The sequence below is a fragment of the Chrysoperla carnea genome, chromosome 2 (genome assembly GCF_905475395.1).
Source record: "Chrysoperla carnea chromosome 2, inChrCarn1.1, whole genome shotgun sequence".
Lineage (NCBI taxonomy): Eukaryota > Metazoa > Arthropoda > Insecta > Neuroptera > Chrysopidae > Chrysoperla > Chrysoperla carnea.
Window position 1 is genome coordinate 14,726,692 of NC_058338.1, and position 17,496 is coordinate 14,744,187.

Below are 17,496 nucleotides of genomic sequence, written 5' to 3' on the forward strand. Positions count from 1 at the left end.
ATACATGGAAAACATATACGTACAGTCAAGTATGCATGTTGACAGCGTAAAACTAAATTGAACGAACTGAATGATGTCGAAAATTATACAAAGAAAAATATATACAACAGAAAAAAAAAGATGCATCTCCACTCTTGAAAAAAAAAATACAAAAATATTATTCTAGAGTTCTTTTATAAAAATATTTTATTCAAATTTATTTTCCTTAAAAAAATAATTCTTTCCGAACTGAATGAAACAAAGCTCTAAGTATTCATAGTTCTGATCATAAAAAAATATTAGTGGGAAAAAAATAGAAAAAAAAAGATATCTCGTTTAGGGCGTATGTACTTGACAAACTGTTTGGATTTTTTGGTCACTAGAATCCATATTAGGGGATGTAGGGGTTGAAATTTTGACACTTTTGAGCTACATTTTCACAGAGTTAGACGAACATTGGCTACTGGTTATCGAATGATAGTTAGTGAATGAACAAATATATCAATTTTTGCCATACCCGTATCTCCCAAATTAGGCCTCAGATTCAAATTTGGAAAAAAGTGTTTTTGTTGCTCTTGATGAGCTTAATTTCGGAAGCTAGGTTTCTGCAGTCAATAACAGAACACGTTGTATATTCACCTGATCGCGTTCTTCAACCATAGCTAGCCTATATAGGTTTGACTGTAGTTAGCATTTATTCAAATAAATCAGAAATAAATTACCAACCAACTAGTTGAATATGAGCAAAATAATAATAATTACACTCACAATACGTTTATTGTAATTTTGCATTTAAATCAATGTAACAATGTTAAGTGAACTTTACTTGTTCTGTTAAAAAATCAAACAATTTATAAGCAATTGGCACGCAATATTACAATTAAGTTGTTCAAGTTGTATAATCAAAGTTTCAATGTATGTACTTTTATTATAATTGTAGCAATTGTAGTTTAAATGAAGTGATTATTTATTATTATAGTCGAAGATCCGGCATTAGAAAAACATGCGTTCATCTAATTAAGGAATGTAATATCTACTATTAATATTAATTAACTTTAATACTAAATTGTTACTGAGGTGTTATCTGTTAACAGATGTAAATTTATTTTGTCCAAGTATAAAGTATCAATTTAGTATTACATTTTATTAGGGACAAGATACATCAGGGTTACCCTGGCAGAAATTACATTCATACGTTGTTTATATTCAATAAACCTATTAAATTCAAGCTATTTCCTCCAATTAACAGATGAGGGAATATTTTCTAATGCCGGACCTTAGACTATTATAAGGACTTACCAAGATCTTAATGTTTTATTTACAGCAAATATATTTATGTTATGAAAGTCTATTTAGTTTTTTCATAATTTGCTCCCTCACGGATAAACAGTGATGTTTACGAAAAAATGTTCCAAACAAAAGTTGTTTATTTTTTCATAAGGGAAATTTTTTACGTTTAAAAATTTGTTGTATCTCTGGGTTTACAAAAAGGGTCGTACGGACCTAAAACCCAAGACCCAATTGACCTATGTTGCTCATTTAAGAACTTATCCTCACTTTTTACTTCCTGAGCACGCTATACAAATTTCAGCTTGATATCTCTTTTCGTTTTTGTGTTATCGTGCTCACAGGCAGGCGGACAACCGGAAATGGACTATTTAGGTGATTTTATGAACACTAATACCAAAATTTTGTTGGTAGCATCAATATTTTTAAGCTTTACAAACTTGGGACTAAACTTAGTATACCTTTATATATATTACATATATACAGGGTATAATAATAATAACAATATGTAATAGCTAATGTGTTAATCATGCGACAAACTCCCTTTGTAGAGATAAAACATAATGAGAACAAAAAACATGCGGAGAAGAATAACAATTTTGGAGACGAAGGCTACCATAATCCATCTTTAATCAAGAATTCACAGATTTTTCTATTAAACTCAATCTTACTCATGTTTTTTTTATCTATGAAACTATAGAACAATGAATGTAACCAACGTTCTTTAAAGTTTTTCATTTTTTAAAGAATCGTTTGGAAAATTATAGCAATAATATTCTATATAGTATTGATTAAACAAAAAATATTATAATTATTTAGATTTAAAAAAAAAATGTATATCTATGTACCCTTGGTGGGACTCGAACCCACAATCCTCGGCTTAGGAGGCCGATGCCTTATCCATTAGGCCACAAGGGCTGTGAACACCGACGTCAATAATAACATACATATCCACCGTACATCTTCAGTGTAACTAGATTGGGTTACTAAATTAAATAGTTCATTTCTTCAATTTCATATGAATTTATTCTAGAAACAAGTACTTCAATAGAGACAAAATATCGTATCACGTGTGAAAGAATTTGTCAAACATTTTGTAGTCTCTATTACAAAGATTTTTATTATCTTAACTTGATTTATTTACGCAAATTTATATCTCAAAATTCAAATAAAATACATTTACAAGTGAACTTTAATGAAGTAAAAGACTATTGTTGATTAAATGAGGGCCAACTATTTTATCTATTCGCGTATCCTTCGTTTCTTGATAGTTAAGCTCATAGAAATCAGAGCCGATAGATTGCCGATAATAAAAAGGGATGCTTTTTTCAGCTTTGACAATTTACCTCTACCCTGTTTCTCTTGGTTGACGTTTGAATATTTCTGCTTCTATTGATCGGATTGAGATGAGTAAAAAAGAGAATTGTTTGCGTTAGCCTTCTCCCAAAATTTTTCGAATTGATTATAAAAATCCGAGAGATTCGTCCAACAATATGGATAAAAAAATTAAAAGCAGCAAAAAAAAATGTTCCTAATAGTTTTTTGAAATATTTTAGCACTTAAACTCGTTTTACTTCACTTTCCCACCAGTTTTATAGGCGACGGCAATGGCACTGCCGGCTTAAAACTCGAAATATTTTACTTCTATAGCAAGGTTCAATTCTCAAAATGACTAAAAGAATGTTTCTTTTTGAAACGGTCAAATAACTTCAAAACAAGGTACCCATGTAAATCCATTTTTTATATAATTCAAAAGTTGCGTTAAATTAGAGATTTCCATTTATACAAATTTAGTCTGCTTAAGTTTTTTCAGTACCCAATGAAAAGTGAGTATGAGTCGGTAACTTTCGATATAAATTCGGCATATTTAATATTCTAGCTATCCGTTATGAAAATTAAATATCTTACTATCACTAATTATTAATATTAATTGTTAAATAGCAAATATTTTATGAAATAAAAGTACATATAATTTGTTTTTGAAAGATTTAAAAAACTTTATCAGCAATATAGTTTTGTTCACATTTTAATGTTTAAACAATAATATAGTATGCCTTAAATATGTACCAGTCTGAAGTAACATTCTTCATGAGCCTCCGTGGCGCAATTGGCTAGCGCGTTCGGCTGTTAACCGAAAGGTTGGTGGTTCGAGCCCACCCGGGGGCGGAAATTTTTTTTCATTTCTAATACTTTTTAAAAATAATAGATGATTTATTTAATTTAATTTCATAATAATCATCAATAATCTCTGTTTTTATAATTATAGTGACAACTTTACTACAGATAACTATAGTTAGGCGTTCAAAACATGATAAGGCATTTCTATTATATTATTTCAAGAAAATCATATACAAAGAAAATATTTTCCCATGAATATTGTTTTTGCTATAAAATTCATTTAAAAAAAATAAAAAAAAATTTTCTTTGAAGTAGGTAGAGAAATACTGTATACTTGAGAAACAGACTTTTATGTTATTTAAAAACCACATTTTACAAAAATGTAGAAAAAAGAATAAGGTTTACTGGAAAAAAAACCACTTCATTAATAAACTATTGTAAAACTTTCATTTCAAACTTTTTTTTTCATTTCCGAACAAAACAAAATAAAATGGAAAATAGAAAAAAAAAGTTATACCTTAGTTTATTTTAATGAAAGTGGAGTATGCTAATATTGTTTAACTATTATTTAACTTTATGTATTTATTGAATTTAAAAAATTTATTTTTAGTAGATATAGGAAATGTGCTTAGAAAAGCTTGACTATATAGCTATTTTTTAAATCTATGTACAAATTTTAAGCATTCTTTGAAACTTGGCGTGAAACTTTATTATTTTTTTAAGAATTCTCTTAAATATACATTGGTGGAAAAACAATGTATAAAGAAAAGTGGTTTTCCAGATTAGAACGGTTAATGTAACAACTGATAAGCACTGCGTTTATACCCTTTACTCTATCAATTTGAAATTTGGATATGTTTTACGTATTCATATTTTACCAACCCTTGGATAGTTTTCGAAAATCTTGTTAATTTCCCCAATTTTCACGCCCAGGTATTATAGAATAAGAAAAATTTGTGTAGTCACAGGGCAGGTAAAAATACCCTTCCATTAAAATGGTGAAAGAAAATTGTTGAAATGAAAATTCTGTAAAATTTAAGATCTTACCACCGAAAATAAATATTTCAAAAATCTTATTTCAATATGAACGTTAAAACAAGTGAAAACAAACAATTGACTGAGTTAATTGTTGAAATACCATGTAAAGACAGTGTTGATTACTCTGTGACATTACACATACATACATGTCACACACATATAACTGATATACCCATATAATACTATACAATTTGGGCTCTCACGGGTAAACAGTGATGTTAACGAAAAAATGTTTCAAACAAAAGTTGTTTAATTTTTTATAAGAAACATTTTTTACATTTAAACTTTTGTTCTATTTCTAACGGGTTACAAGATGGGTCATACGGACCCAAGGCCCAATTAATCTATGTTACGCAAATTTCACCTTGATATCTTTTTTTCGCTTTTGAGTAATCGTGATGACAGACAGACAGACGACAGACAGACAACAGGAAATAGACTACTTAGGTGATTTCATGAACACCTATACCAAAATTTTGTTCATAGCATCAATTCTTTTTTCAGTGTTACAAACTTGGGACTAAACTTAGTATACCTTGATATATTTCATATACATGGTATAAGAAATACACGTACGAAAGTAAAAACAAAATTTTGTTTACATTTTGACTTTCTTTATTACTTTTTTATTTGATTGCAAAAAAAATTCATCATATTTTTTCATCAAAAGCATCTTATTTAAATATTTATTTTTACATTTCATAAATAATATTTACTTTTTAAATATATAATTCAGATAGAACGAAGAAAATTCAGGCATTGATTTATTTTTGAGAAGATTATTCAAAAGTGAATCCCGCCAATTATATAAGTAACAAATCCTCATCTTGAGCCGTATTCCCATTAAAAAATAATAATAATAATAAATATTTTAACCTGTCAGCGATAACTCGTATTATGAGCATTTTGGTCAAGCTCGATTTAAATAGAACTTTAAACATTTTAACTTTAAAAAAAATAACTTGTATTTTTCAAATGGTAAATGTGGTTGAAACGTTTTCTGCCTTCATATAACGTAGATCGTAAATCGTAAATCGATTCTCTTTTCCAATCAACCATTGCCTTCAGAGTGAATAATGTCTTCAAAATCCAGGTTAAAAGAAAAATTAGAACTAGAACTAAGTATTATGGTAAAAGCCAAGATGGAAGCAATTTGATAAAATTTAATAATCATAGGTTGCTTTCAATTCAAAATATTAAGAAGTATTAACTTGTATATAAATATTATACCATGTGTGCTAAAATAAATGGGCAATATGTGGATGGTTGCTTAGAAGACATCCAAAACAGTATACCATAAAGGGATGAAATGAGGGATGAAAATTTGTATGAAAATATGTAAAATCCTCTTTTTGAATTCACTACTAAAGCGATTTGAAATTTTTTTTCTATTTTTTCGCTTATAGAATGCTACATTATCAGCAAGTAACATAGGCTACATTTTATTTTCATAAAAATTAGTATTCCTTTATCTGGCTATCACGGTATTTCAACAATTAACTTAGTCAATTCTTTGTTTTCAATTTTTTTTTTAACTTCCCAGTGGAAATTTATGTAATGGGGCTGACTTTGAAAATCTCCAGTTTTACATTTTCCCCCGGTTTTAAGGTCGAAATATCCGAATCAAACCTTTTCAATGTGATCTCGAGATCCAGTTATGACATTAACAAGTGACTGCGCTTATTCGACGCGTAATCACGTTTTTAAGAACTGAAAAAGTTTTCAGCAGAATTAGTTGAACCAGTTTTTTAATAGTAATAAAAAAACTGGAAAAAAACTGAATAAACAGAATCTGAAAAGTGGATAAAACACATCATTTATCCATGGAGATAAAGATCGTTGCTGAATAAGCTGCAGAAGATGTACGAAGAAATAATCTATGAAGGCTAACAAGACCTTTTTTTAATGTTTTTTCCTCCTCTGGGAAGTTAGTCGTGTGGACTATAGGGGTTGCACTCACACGACTTCAGTACCACACCGACTATATACTGCCATGAAACAAAATAAAACTATATTCTTATCATCCCCTGTATGTCAATTTACTATAAGATAATAATAATAATAATATAATAATAGAATGCATATAAAAGTCATTTATATAACTGGTTATGTGCCTTTTAATACACCAATATGTAAATTTCAAATAAAACTTACTTTAGAAATAAATATGTGGTGTATGGTTAAACTATATGGAAATATAATGGAATACAAATACAGAGTAGGTACGGGGAATGGATTAATTTTATTGTACACATGTCACCATTCAAAAAATTTTCAATCTAAATTTTTCCAGCGAATTAAAAAAAAAAATTAATTAAAGTTACTTTTTAAAAGCTTTTATTATAATGATCTAACAATTAGAAACTTTTCCCTAGTGTCTTTATAAAAATTCTAATTTTCTGTACATTTTAAACATCTTAAGTTTTTATATACAGCGTTGTTCAATAAGATGTTACCACTTATATGAAACTTAGTAAATTACTTATATTTTTCGAGCGCTTGATTTTAATATGTATGACTTCGGGTCCCTTTTAAATTGTCCACTCTGTATAATGATGATAGGTATTATTATATAATTTAATGGCATTTCCGCTGTTATCCTAATTGAATACACATTACCGGTAAGTATTGAACCCATACTTAAATTTAAATTTAATCAATTTAAGGAGATATGCAAGGATTGAATAATATTAGGGATTTCAACAAAACTTTATAAATACATTTTTTGATTAACAAGGTTTTCAAAAACTACAAAAAATTCCTAGGTGAACGGACTTTTTATTTTTATTTTATCGTTCAAAGTTGGCTGAAAAAATGATGAATGATATAGGTTATCTTTTTCAATTGGATATTTCTACATCAAAAAATCTTGAGAGTGATAAAAAACTATCTAAAATAGACAATCTTATAGTTTATAATAATACCATAAAAATATTAGGTTGCTGATGGTATAAAAATAAAATTTTAATTTAATTATGAACTCCTCGAAGATCCCATCATTTGATGAACAGAGACGACTATAGTTACAGTATTGATGATTGAAGAGCGATATCTATATGATCAAATTTAAGAGCATCACTTGCACACAATTTATTATATATATTTTTGTAGTTGCGTGGTATTGTAAAGCTAAAAATAACATAATAAGTATTTTTTTTTTGATGTTTAAAAAGGATAAAAAACAAATTTTTAAAACGAATGTTTTTATGATGGTTTCTATGAAAGAAAAAGTTAGAAAATGGCATTAATATTAAAAAATTTAGTTACTCAGTGCAAAAAAAGTCAACAAAGACATTTTTTTCAGAAAATCGCTCGACCTTTTTACAGTTTATTTGTAGTACATAATAATTTAATTCAATTTTTGCTCATGGATTATCAAACTATAGAAGAGTCTGAGCTTTTGAGTAAATATAAAGAATTCGGTATAATTGTATTAAGTTTGAGCTTCAATTGGAAATATTTATGAACATACTGAATATCCTTTTTGTCTGTCATATAAAATCATTTATATAAATAATCTTAATATAACTTTATAATGAATAATATGATATAATATAAAATATAATTGCTGTAGTATATGTATATGTTATCTGTTATCATCCCTTTTTCACATGCAAAATAACTCACAAACTTAATTCACAAAACTTAAACTGGCCAAATGATATGAAATATCATAAATTATATTTTAAATAATTCTATATTAATTTTATTTTTTTAAATATATAGGTTGTTTCATTTGAATGTCATCATTCTGAGATATCGCAATATTTGGATCGATTTTAGTCCGTATCTCAAAAACTATTCGACCAGTCGTCAAATGCACCTGATTTTTGCACTTTTTGGGTCAAAATTACCTTATAAACTGAGTTTTATCCAAATTGGAGATACAAAAAATTTTTCGATTTTTTACAATTTTTTAAGGGGTACCCCTTTGAAAAAATCGAGAAAAACGCAAAACAAATTTTTGTTTTAGAATTTGATGAAACTCGGTGGATGGGGTAATTTTGATCCAAAAAGTATAAAAATCAGGTTAATTTAATGATTGGATGCAGAGTTTCTGAGATATCGCAATATTTGGATCGATTTTAGTCCGTATCTCAAAAACTATTCGACCAGTCGTCAAATGGACATGATTTTTGCACTTTTTGGGTCAAAATTACCTTATAAACTGAGTTTTATCCAAATTAGAGATACAAAAAATTTTTCGATTTTTTGCAATTTTTTTAAGGGGTACCCCTTTGAAAAATCGAGAAAAACGCAAAAAAAAAATTTTGTTTTAGAATTTGATGAAACTCCGTGGACGAGGTAATTTTGATCCAAAAAGTATAAAAACCAGATTAATTTAATGACTGGACCTATAGAAGGTTACAATGTCATTGAGTATCATGGGCAAAACGTCATTTTCCAAAAATTAAAATCCATAAAATTGTAAACAAAAGGGTGAATAAGTATGAGGGCTATAACGTGATAGTCTAAAGGAGAAATTTTTCAAATGAAAATACGTAATTTGCGCTTTCCATTGAAGATGACTGTCTTACCTGCATATGTAAAGTGGTATAATGTGTTGAGATAGAAAAAACTATTAAAAGTATCATGGATGAGAGACTTTGACTTATGGACTGTATGACTTTGACTTAAAGTACATAAAAAATTGACTCATATGTAAACATTTGGTTTCATAATAAAAATATGTATTTTTATAAGCGTGTCATTCTTTTTGCAGGGTATTGTAATTCATATATATGGGCTATCATATTTCTTCGAGTAGTTTTCTCGTAGACTAATAGTAAAACCTAATTACTTTAGCAAATAATGAATACATTCGTAGATAATTTTCTGCATATTATGTACACTTTGTATAAATATAAACAAAGACGTATAGTATATAGATCATGTAGTTAATAAAATAACAGTAAGTTCGTTATAAAATACTCCAGTTCCAGTTCCAGTTATACATAAAGTTATGTAGAGTAAATAATATATTTAAGTAAGTATAAGAGTATAATAATAATATATTTTATATTATATTTTGTAAATGCTAAAAACAAAACCCATTTTAGTTTAACAATATATGTATGTATGAATGTATGTATATTTTATATAGGCAACCGAACAGTCTTTAATGTAATATTGTTGTAGGAGTATTTATTTAACTTGATAAATGTAATATTTGTAACATTTATATTCATATTATGTAATTTTATGCAGAGAATATGCTAATACCAATTATATGAGAGAACCATGGAAGGTTTCCTTAAATAACGTTTGATTGCGGTTTACAGTAATTTGTGTTTATGTATCTACAGCTTTCAATATTCAAGATTTCCTCAATAACATTAACAAGTGAAATTTGTAAAATTTAAAAAACCCCCCGACAAATACGATTTATTCTTTGAAAACCGATTTTTGGAAACTTTGCAATAAAATATTCTCAATCCAGTCGGTTCAACCGTTTAGGGGCTACGATGATACTGAAGAAACACACAGACGCACAGATAAACACTTTAAACTTAGATATAACACTCCATATTAAATCAATCTCAAAGTGATGGTCATAGTACATCAGATGAGATGAAAAGGATACTTAGAGTGCTATCATTTTTTGGGACAAATTTTTGGAAATATTTTAATTGAAATTGAAATATTTGAGTTGACTGTGAATTTTTGTTTTAAATTACCTAATTATTTTACCATTTCACTTTTCGAAATGAATTGAATCATGTTTATTTGACCATTCATTTCCATAGTGATTATTTATGTGTCATGCCTTTTCCAAACTGAATTGATTTTGAAGATTATCGTCAATTCGTTAGTTTTTTCGGGTACGGAAACGGAAGCTTGCACTTGAAACATAGCTAAGAACACTCTGCGTTAAATTTCCTTCCAAATGAAACCAAAATAATTATAATCGGTTCATCCGTTCAAGCGCTACGATCGTCCGGACAGACAAACACATAGGCATACAAACATAGTGGTCAAACTTATAACACCCCTTTTTTAGTTCGGGGGTTAAAAATAGGAAATATTTGGTTTTTCATATGCCTCACAAACTTGGGTGAAAGACAATTTATATATTATACAACATTTTTATGTCTTTTTCAAACTGTATTCAAACAAACATATACTTACTCCATAAAAAAATATATTCAAATATTCAGAATATACTAAGGCTACAAGGAAATAATAAAATAATTTTAATATCAGAAGTATAAAAGTCAAAAATATTATACCATTTATCATTTAACAAGATTAATTCATATATGTATAATACATATACATACACTCACCGGTACAGAATTTCGTCACAATTCCCGACTCCAAGAAACTATAGGTGGCATTTAAATGGCGATTGAAGAGGGTGAATAAACATCTATCTCCATGGTATAAACAAACAAAAGTCTCCATTTTCTTTTGATAGTTAAGAACTTCGAACGTACGACAACACTAGATGGCGCTTTTTCTTGCCAATGGTAGATCGATTTTTATGAAAGATAATTTTTGCACGCGGCAGTTGGTTTTTATAATAGAAAATACAAATGGGAAATTTTCACCCTCGCCACAAAACGGTATCATGATAATAATTTTATGTGGGTATCACTATGTCAGTATCAATGTGAACGCCATACTTATTTGGCCATTAAGGGAATAATAACATTAGTAATAAATAGTTATGACGGAAGAGTGAATGGAGTATGGACGTCATAATACTTCTGGTGGATAGCCCTATTCGATACTGTAATGTTACTCATGCTAACATAGATACTATTCGCACCGTGCGTGAGTTTTATTGGAGGCGTTTCCATGGTAGCGATACACTATTTTAAATATAGAGTCATATGGATGCATATATAATTGTATGGATTGCATTTATGAATTACATTGAAAATTTAATATTATTGTCTCACAAATTTAAATAATTAATTATAATAATTTACATTTGAAAAATAATATTTGTGCAATTTGATTTATTATTAGTGTTTTTCAATAATTTTAATTTGACATTTTCTATAACATTATTATTAGCCTCCTTTAATGCCAAAAGTTTTCACTGGTAGCGCTGGCATTGTAGTAAAAACAGTTCATTTCTTTTGAGCTGTATTTCAAGATAGGATCATTTTTTTCACGAGGATACAAATTTGGGACAATTTTTTTTATAATTCTGCGTCGAAATTCTGTGCCAGGGAGTATACATAATACTTATGTATAATATGTATATAATATAGACGTTACGAAAATGAAACGACGAAAGAAAAACCTTATTTTAAATTGTAAATGAAATAAAATTTTATTTTAGATATTATTTAATGGTTTTATATTCTTTAACAAATATAATATGTGAATACAAAATAATATTATTTTTATTTTAAGTGTAATATTATACTCAAGTAAACAATTTGTTACGGATTTAATAGAATAATAATATAAAAAAAAAAACTAATTACCGAAAAAAGTATGTTTTAAAGTTAAATGGATTTTATCTATTTCGACTCTTTTATAGAAGGCTAATTACATGATTAAGATCTGTTGCAGAATATAGTTAATCCCTATATTATATTATAAATGTAAAAGTAAGAATGTTTGTTTGTTTGTTTGTTTGTTTGTTACGCTTTCACGCGAAAACTAGCGAATGGTTTTTAATGAAACTGTACAGCGATATAGTTCATACATCAGAATAACACATGAGCTATAAATTAAAAAGATACAGATACTAAAAAAAAGATAATTTTTAGATAAATTTAATCTGACATTTGCTATTTTAAATTTTTACAGAAATCTTTAATTTATGGTTCAAAATGACGATCATAGATGGAGCGGAGTTATGATTTTGAATCATACATTTAAGGATTTAAACGTGAACCCAGTTAACCCAGCTTTAGGATACTGCTAGTTCCAATCCAATTATTACATTACTTCGATATGAATAAAATATATTATTCGCTTGAATATAGGTTTCAAACTCTAAGCCTTTACTGCCCTGTGTATATTAGTAATTAAATTTGATGAGTTTTAATCGTAATTAGTTTTTAATTTTAAGTAGGTACAGATTATCATTAGCTAATTAATAACTATTCAAGCTACGGTTAATGTACTAGATAGTATGGGAAGGTTGATTAGGTCATCCAAAGTTTGGAAAAAACTTAAGCACATTTAAGGTTTTAACTGTTTAAGTGTTTTTGGTTTTACCTCCCAACCAGAAAATAAATATCGTGCGATAAGGAACATTGTTTCAAAAAATAAAAACTTGTGAACACCTTCATTATATTATTCTTATTAAAAGATGCTTTTTATTGAAATAGGACTTCTCACTTCTTTTCCAGGTTTTTAGAAGATGCAATATCCACATAAAAGAGTGGTATGTGGGCTGGAAAGTTTACACCACCAAAAGGAACATTCTACTACATTCTTATGTCCAACCCTATAATTCAATTTAGAGTGACTGTATAGTTGTTCAAAGCCATAATCATGGCGAAAGATATTTCGAAATAAAAAGGAATAAGAAGTTATAAGAAGTTGAGAAGTTGGCACTCTTGACACTGATCCAACCTTCATATCGAGTTTCAACTCTCTGGCTTTATTTGGGGAATCTATACTGAAGTTTAAATAAAAACCGAGAAAAAAATAATATTTCGAAAATGCACATACTTGATACGAACACTAGACAGAATACCTGACCTAGACAACTCTCCCTTGTATATCTACAGTACAATTAATTACAAATTATGAAAATAATGTAGTTAAACTTGTATATTTCCAACGCAACGATGTGATATGAATAGAGCACATACACATCGATTGATGGAAATTGGAATGGATCAAAATGTTTTTACACGATAGATAGTAGTAAATGATTTTGCTTTTTTGGAGTTGGGAATAAATGGGGAGTACTTTTATGAAAATGTCATTATTGTAGATCAAATAATATGTTATGTATTGCATGATTCAAGTATTTGAAAGAAAACTGAAACTGAAAAATGAAAAAAACTGAACTTGTTGTTATATTTTTTTAAGGAGCAGTAGGTTAGTGAACTCGATTCCAAAGATCAAATTAACATTTTTATTGTAAAAACCGACTTCAAAAGAAAAACTTTTCCAAAACAAATTAATATGCACTTAAAAGTAAGAAAAAAACGATCATATAATGTAGTAAAATTATTGATATTTTTGGAGTCGGTGTCAACCAAGGAAACAACTCTGACAGAACAGTTTGCTACATTAGCTTGGCTGACACCGATTCCAAAAATAACAGATATTTTAACAACATTATATGATAGTTATTTTTTTACTTTTTAGTGCATATTAATTTGTTTTGGAAAAGTTTTTCTTTTGAAGTCAGTTTTCTTTTTGTTAAAAGTATTTTTTTATTTTGTCATCTTTAGTCAATCTGAAGTACAACTAATTTGTCACTAAAAAAAGAATCATCGAAATCAGTTGGCGTGATATTAAGTTATCCGTAACCTTGTAATGCATACTTAATGCAAATTTAAGACTTTTATGGTTTTCTCATGGATGCCGTTGTCAGAGCTGGACCAAAATAAAATGGGACCACACGGAAAGCACCAGCTTTCAAATAAATAAAGAATCATCAAAATTGGTTCACCCAGTCGAAAGTTTTGAGGTAACACACATAAAAACTTTAATAGTCGGGACCCATTAAAATCTAGAACAGCTCTAATCTTCCTAATAATGGGTACCAACCGTTAAAGCCGATGTGTAAACTATATTGGATTTGTTTTTTTATTTTCAGTTTTTATTTTAGTTGGGTTTTCTTATTTTTAGATTTTGTTGTTTTTAAACTTAAATTACATATGTGAAACAAAACTTTTAAGTTTTAAACTTTAAACTTAAAATTAAGTTCACTATCCTTTAAAAAATGAATTTTTTGACTAGTTCTTTTCTCAGAATTACTTCTTTATCATATTGTACTCTACATATGAAAGTAGAATCGTATATAATGTATGTATAGTTGTCTCCGTATATAACTGCCACTAAAATTCGTTGTCATGATGATTATTGGGTTGATGATGACGGCTTCTCTATTCGTTTCTATTCTATTCTATGTTCCATCAGTGAGTAAATGTTGTCGACATTTTCATCCAAACGATTATTATCGGTTACTGTATGTATTTGTATGTTAAAACAGTATGTAGGTACATTCGTCAAAGAGAATTATATACACTGTATTATATACACATGTATGCCTTGAATTCCTTTATACACATGGAATGAAAACAGGAAACATTCTAATAGTGATTTGGAGTACACACGTATAGAAAAAGGATGTATGTATATAATAATGTAATGTCTTTCTTATCTAAAGTCTGTGACTGGCATTTATGATAGAAATGTCATATATTGCTTCTTAAAGAAAATTTGTTATCAAGTCCATTTTTAAAACGCATAACATTCTAAGCTGGTAATTTCGTAATTCTTTCAGAGCATTTTTTTTTTTTGGACTGGATAGTTTTCTCTAAATTGAATATTTTTTTGAATAAATTCTGAAAAACTGCAGAAAAACACAGGTAATTCCAATGAGATCGGATCAAATCTGCCTATTATGTTATCAAAAAATCGAATTTTTTAACTTTATGACGTCATTAGAATCCAAAAAAATTATTTTGCTCTATCACAACCAAATTTTATCCAATTTTGATAAACGAAGTATGTAATCCTACTAAATTTGGGTCATACTTTTCATATTTGTGCTCAAAATTAACCTAGCTCTAATAGATTTCAAGAATGTGCAGCCTGGTCAAGGAATTAAGCACAAAGGTGATAGCTAGCTAAAAATTGACATCACAGCTGAAAAGAACGGCCCAAAATTAGTGGGTTCCAAAAAAAATTCCAATAAGATCGGATCAAATTTGCCTGTGCTATCAAAAAAATCGAATTTTTTAACTTTATGACGTCATCAGAATCCAAAAAATTAAATTTTGCTTTATCAAATGCCAATTTTATCCAATTTTGATAAACGAAGTATGTAATCCTACTAAATTTGGGTCATACTTTTCATATTTGTGATCAAAATTAACCTAGCTTTAATAGATTTCAAGAATGTGCAGTCCTGGTCCCGGAATTAAGCACAAAGGTGATAGCTAGCGAAAAATTGACATCACAGCTGAAAAGAACGGCCCAAAATTAGTGGGTTCCAAAAAAAATTCCAATAAGATCGGATCAAATTTGCCTGTGCTATCAAAAAAATCGAATTTTTTAACTTTATGACGTCATCAGAATCCAAAAAATTAAATTTTGCTTTATCAAATGCAAATTTTATCCAATTTTGATAAACGAAGTATGTAATCCTACTAAATTTGGGTCATACTTTTCATATTTGTGATCAAAATTAACCTAGCTCTAATAGATTTCAAGAATGTGCAGCCTGGTCCCGGAATTAAGCACAAAGGTGATAGCTAGCGAAAAATTGACATCGCAGCTGAAAAGAATGGCCCAAAATTAGTGGGTTTCCAAAAAATTCCAATAAGATCGGATCAAATTTGCCTGTGCTATCAAAAAAATCGAATTTTTTAACTTTATGACGTCATCAGAATCAAAAATATTTAATTTTCGTCTATCACATCCAAAGTTTATCCTATTTTGATAAACTAACAATGCTGTCCCACTAAATACTTTTCAAATTTGTGATAAAAATTAACCTAGCTCTAACAGATTTCAAGAATGTGGAGGCCTGGTTTCGGAATTAAGCACATAAGTGTTTAGAATAAAATGGCTCACCCTGTGGACACATGCCCCTAAAATAATATTTTTTATCACACAGTACCTACTAATTGATTTTATGATTAGCTATTATTTTGTAACATTAAAGTGTATTTGTGGATTAGATAGGGTTACAAGATATTTCGATTTAATCATACAATTGTTGAAATTCAAGAGAGTGTTGACATACAATATATATTATCAGTAGTTAAATGTGATTTACCAATAATCAGGGTCAAATACATTGAAATGTTCAATACAAATAATCAAAATTGATTTGACAATTTAAGTGTGGGTGAATATTCTCTCTCATTGTTTTTAGTCGAGTCAATAAGCCGAAAAATACTGTAAAATGTTGAAAATCTGAAAAGTTGCACTGATTTCTGATTTAAGATTTTTAGAAATCTTTCTCACCACTTTGTATTCATTTGAAAAATGAGGAAATTTCAGCCTGCTAAAACTACCCTAACATTGAAACTCCCGTAATTTTCAAATAAATAGATACAGCGGTCTAAAGAACACGTAGAAAAAATTATTTTTGAATCGGTCTTAATTCGACTATTTGAAATGCATTCTAGTATAATCGACACAAAAAGAATCAGTGGCATTCATTCAATGCCATTGAGTAAAAAACAAGTGAAAACAAACAATTGACTGAGTTGAATATTAAAATACCATGTATAGACAGTGTCGATGACGCAATCGTTGTTTTTTGACGACACGTAAGTAAAGAAAGATATCCACTTTTAGATAGCCACATATTCATAACTGATTTTCTCAAGTAACATATACTATAAAATTTGCATCTAATTTGCGCCCTCGTGAGTAAACAGTGATGTTAACAAAAAAATGTTTCAAATAAAAGTTGTTTATTTTTTTATAAGGAATTTTTTATATTTTAACTTTTGTTCTATCTCCAATGGTTTACAAGATGGGTCCTACCCAAGGCCCAATTGATCTAAGTTGCTCATTTACGAACTCGACCTCACTTTTTACGTCTTGAACACGCTGTAAAAATTTCAACTTGATATATTTTTTCGTTTTTGAGTTATCGTGATGAAAGATGACAGACAGACAAACGACAGACAGACAACAGGAAATGGACTAATTAGATGATTTTTAGAACACCGTACATGGTTTTTGTTGAATTGTTTAATAATTATATAAATTATTCCGATAAATTCCCTGCTGCGTTTTTTTAAAACGATAACTCAAATATGACGGACGTCCTCATGCTTATTTCATAATGCAACCTTTTCGAAAGAAATTGTAGAGGAAAGTTTGGTAGACTCGTCAAAAGGAAACCACTCACAAAGTTTCAATACAGTCTACAATTATTCAATAGATATAATTAAAGTAACA

General features: G+C 28.5%; 2 non-coding genes across 2 annotated transcripts; one reads left to right on the forward strand and one right to left on the reverse strand.

Moving 5' to 3' along the window:
* Positions 1–2,111: 2,111 nt before the first annotated feature.
* On the reverse strand, positions 2,112–2,184 carry Trnar-ccu. The gene has a single exon. It is a non-coding gene; the product is annotated as a tRNA-Arg (tRNA).
* A 1,174-nt stretch (positions 2,185–3,358) lies between these two features.
* Trnan-guu lies at positions 3,359–3,432 on the forward strand. The gene has a single exon. It is a non-coding gene; the product is annotated as a tRNA-Asn (tRNA).
* The last annotated feature ends 14,064 nt before the right edge of the window (positions 3,433–17,496 follow it).